Source organism: Phalaenopsis equestris, unplaced genomic scaffold (assembly GCF_001263595.1).
Source record: "Phalaenopsis equestris unplaced genomic scaffold, ASM126359v1 Scaffold000002, whole genome shotgun sequence".
Classification (NCBI taxonomy): domain Eukaryota; kingdom Viridiplantae; phylum Streptophyta; class Magnoliopsida; order Asparagales; family Orchidaceae; genus Phalaenopsis; species Phalaenopsis equestris.
The window spans coordinates 23,244,589-23,249,522 of NW_018164444.1; the positions used below are offsets into that span (position 1 = coordinate 23,244,589).

Below are 4,934 nucleotides of genomic sequence, written 5' to 3' on the forward strand. Positions count from 1 at the left end.
TATATATATATATATATATATAATTGATGAGTAGTATTTCGAGCCAATATGAGCTAAACACGGACAAACAAATTTTTGTTCTTGTTCGGCTCGTTAACTTAGCGAACGAACCGAACATGAGTTGTTCGCGAACAACGAGCCGTTTTGATAGCCCTAGCTCCATTGGTTCATCCAAACTTAGACAATCGCAATGATCCAATATAGAAACCAAAAGGTAAATCTTTTGGCACAGCCTAATATAAAAAAAAAAAAGTTATTGTGTTCATATACCTCATACTCATTTAATTGGGGTCAGTTAAAATGTTTCTTAATCCCTTTAATGAAGATGACTAACGTTTCTTGATAATCAAGCTCCAAACATTTATTTTACTCGCATGAGTGATAAGCCTACAACTATCAATGAAGGGGTGCCCAAATTCAGCTTCCTCTCACACATTGCTTCCTTCAGAAAAAAAAAATACAAGTGGTTATGTCGAATCAATAAAAACTATTGGTGATGCCTTAACATGAAGGCCACTAACCACCATTGAAAGATTGTTAGAAATCCTTAGTTTACATTGAATATGACTTGGGAATCATACAATAAAGGAGCATAAATTAATCCTTTATTTCTACGCTGGTCATTTTAGCTAGATAATACATGAAAAAAAATATATGTTGGTGGAAAGTAACTTGTCCGCCATCAAGTTCAATAAGGTACAACCTTTTCCATATCTATGACTCGTATAACTAGCTTGACATCTCTAACAGCTAAAATCATCCTTCCACAAGAGTTCTCATCCAGCCTCATGACCTTCATAGATGAAAGCTAAATCCCTATCCTTAAATTAAAATAAATTTCCATATTAAAAATTGTAAACCTTGTAGCATTAATCTAACCAAAGCAAAATAAATAATTATTAACAGTTAAGCATCTCCGTCTACATGCGCGCAAAAGATAATGGTTTAATTAAATCTCATCTTATCCTAGCATAATAAGCAACAAACAAATAAAATCAGTGCACATTTGGATTCTTGCAGGATGAATAGAATGTATTAGCAATGTGATAAAGCCCAGGTTATAGTTCTTAGATATATATATATAACGTGCTACTTATGACCCTGATACTTACCAATGATCCATTTACTAATTTGTGGTTTAACAAAAATGATCAAAGTGGCTTTATTTAAATTGCACAAGTAATAATGTTCTAAATTCTTCGTGATTTAAAAATCATATATGCCAATAAAACAAATTCTTTCTAATGGCAGGTTAAAAGGATTAGCGAAATGTCTCCTATGCAATGGAATGCCCCTTTCTTATGTAATCGTCTTTTATATATATATATATTGAAAAACTAATGAATAAATTTATTTTATGTTTAAAATATTATGTATGAGAATGTTAAAATTATGTGATTGATGGCACTTATATTTTTGCACAAATATTTTTCATTATATATATATTGAAAGCCCAAAAGGGCTAATATATTAACTAGAAAGAAAGATACAATGTATGGGAGGGCCCAAGCATGACACCCTGCCCACACAAAAACCACAAATGACTCCAAAACTAGAAAATACAGAAAAGTACATCAGAGACTTAAAGAAAAAGCTTAAAAGTGCCGAAATACAAAATATCAGGTGGCTAGAGGGCGATCCAATTTGGTCTTGCCTCTGCCTCTAGTTCTAGGGAAGGAGCAAGCTAATAAGTTGGTAAGATAATTGTCATTGTCAATAGTAACCAATATATCATCCAATATATATCATCCAATATGTTTCCGAGCTGGAGTCGGCCTACATTCTTCTTATTCCTCCTGTAGTAGACATGTCATTCCTCGTCCGATGATTGACTCACCTGATCTTGGTCTAAACTGTGTTGGAGATGTGTGGGTTGTTGAACATTAGAAGCAACTACATGTTGTACCGGTTGATTTGTTATTGGATCAAAAGAGCAATCTCGTGCGTCTTGACATGTAAGTGAATTTTCTTCAATAACAGTATGTGATATAAGCACAACTGGATCTGTAGTTGTAGTATGGTGTTCTTTGTCAGGAATTGCGGTGCTGGAAAGAGGATCGAGTTGGATTTTCTCAACAGGGATGATAGGTGACTGATCTTTAACGATATCTAGGCTTAAATGAGGATGCAAACGATAACAAATAGTAGAGTTGTGGACAAACATACTGCAATGAGAGCAAAAAGGTGGGTGTTGTTCTATTTCAACATTTTGTCAATACCAGTTGTGAGTGGTTCCAATTCATATCTCATCCGGAGCTGGTTAAGTGATATTTCTCTCAACTAACACACAAGCCATAGAGGGTCTGGTAATAGCAAGCATAAGACTATTAACCTTGAGAGACTTACCGGAAGCAATTGCTAAAAAAGTAGAGAATTTCAAAGTTGAACGGATAATTTTAACCCCGGAAACTTTATTCAAACTAGAATGCTATGGGACTCCGTTTTTGGATCAAAACCAATAGTCCACTTCCAAATTTTCATATAACGGTTGTCAATCTTGATAACTTTCCGAGAAAACATGCGAGTGTAATCGGCATCGTGAGACAACTGAATCAGTATGTGTTGACTGTCAAGTAAATCAATATTCCAACTGTCCAACAGTTTCATAGAATCAATTTCTTTTTGAATGATCTCAAGTTTTGGGTGACCATAAAAAAATTTTCTCACTATAACAAAACACCACGAGGATGCAAGAGTATTGGTTTCAACTTCTGTGAGAATAAGAGCAGGCTTCCCATTTTTTTCCCAGTTTTTTAATGAAGTTGTGATCGTCATCACCTTCAAGAGCCTCATGAAATGATTGTGGGACATTGCAGAATTTATCTATACGAAAACCAGTCTCTGAATCTGAAAGAGGACCACGAGTAGGAATAGTAAAGTCGTCAGCAAGTGCAGTGGCATAGGAACGAAACGTCGATGCCATCTCCAGAGCAGCTAGGCGAGCCGATGGAAATAGGCGAGCAAAGGCAAACTTTGGAGGCAGTACAACTGCGAGCCATCGACTGCAGGTGAGAGACGCGAGCGTCGAGAGCCTTCGGGTCTGTTTGGGGCAGCTGTAGCTTATCCAGCTTATACAGATAAACAGTTTATCCTAATAATCTGTTAATCCGTAGCTTATCCTGATAAGCTGACTAGCTGTTTGGTTTGTGTGTTTCAAAAAACAGCTGATTCTGGATAAATGATCATTTTGCCCCTGTTCTAAACACAATAAAAAATCAAAACCCTTAACTAACTTGTGGACAAGGTCCAAAACTTCATCTCCACGAAATAATCAAGTCCTTCTAATCTAAGCACAATAAAAAATTCTTACTATTCTTTTCTATCCTCACCAACTCAGACACAAATAAATGAATAAATTCCTTCACTAAAACCCCAAGAAAATAGATTTCGACAATGAGAAAACAGAATTCATCAATGAATGAGAATTTGATTCTACTAAACAACCAAAATTTGATTCTACTATGCAGTAACAACGATCAATCGAAGCCCCGTATTCTCTAACTCCCCTAATTTCGTAGATGCAGAATGTATTCTCCATACAAATAATGGATAATAAAACAGTGGATAATAAAACAGTGAAATAATAAAACAGTGAAATAAACGATCGATGGACTAATAAAAATCATCAGAACCAATTCCAATGAGACGGCTGATGAAGAATCATAAGGATATTCGATTAGGAAGAAGCCAGCCATTTTTCTCACTCTGCTTTTCGATCCCCTTCTCCGATTTTCCCGCCTGCAAACCTCAAGCGGGACTCTCGATTTTTCGGCTCCGGGTTCTCTTCCTTCGGCCTGGGGAAATCGTTGACTGTGCTCCCCCCGTTTTCCCAGCATGCGAGAGGAGGATGGCAAGGGAGAAGCGATCTGTCTAGGAGGAAGGCGAACGAGGGCCTTTAATGTAAATCGCTCGAACGAAACACAGATCGTTCGGTCCTACCGGCGATCTGCGTTTAATAGAAAGAAGCGAACAACGTTTTGAAAACACCTCCAAAACGTCATATTCAAACAGCCGTTACATTTTCAAAACGCCACCACTGTGAATAAGCTCCCCCAAACGCACCCTTCGATTGCGGGTGAGAGAAGACGCGAGTCGTCGGCTGCGGGGTCGTCGAGTACGAGAGCAATGAGCGTCGTCGACTATAGAGACGAGCGTCGTCAACAGGAGGACATCTGTGAGAGCGTGAAAGCGTAATCTCGGGAGACGACGTAGAGAAAGTGAGAAATCGACGAATCACCGCCAGGAATCGCCATCGTGCGAAACCCTAGCGGAGCCCGCTATTACTGCCTATAAATAATATATTTATCAATAAAGAACACACCTTATGCATATATGTTACTGAAATAAATTTGCATTAGAATTGCATGCATAAAGATGATTATATTGATTATTTAAGTACCCAGTTATGGTATGAATCCCAAGAATTGCTTGAAAACAGAAAAGCTCTCCTGTGAGAACAAGTAAATATATGTCAATTGTAACCTTCACAACCTTCCTGAAGGTTATTTGTTGTCTCCCAATGCCTATAAGATCAAAAAGTCTTTTGGCATAGTACCAAAATATGCATTGGGCGCATCAATAAAGGGTGACCCTAGCAAGATTCAACATCAAATGGCAAGGATCATCTGATCACAACCTTCACCAACCAGACATTTCAATAGTGAGACAGCAATCATCACCTTCCATTAAAGTGAACTGTAAGCCTAATCAAATCCAAGGGGCTATTTGGATGTAAATAGGGCTGTAAACGAGCCGAGCTTGAGCGAGCTCAGGCTTGGCGTTTTCGGCTCGAAATTGGCTCGTTAAACTAAAATTGAGAAAAATAGATGTAAAGTGTAGGATTCATCAAATCCAAGGGGCTATTTGGATGTAAATAGGGTTGTAAACGAGCCGAGCTTGAGCGAGCTCAGGCTTGGCGCGAGTTCGGCTCGTTC

The 4,934-nt window shown here is 37.9% G+C and overlaps 1 protein-coding gene across 2 annotated transcripts in view; it reads right to left on the minus strand.

The window, feature by feature from the left end:
- LOC110031387 (E3 SUMO-protein ligase MMS21) overlaps nt 1-4,934 on the minus strand; it is a 23,593-nt gene that overhangs the window by 15,524 nt on the left and 3,135 nt on the right. The gene's annotated exons all lie outside the window — the stretch shown is intronic.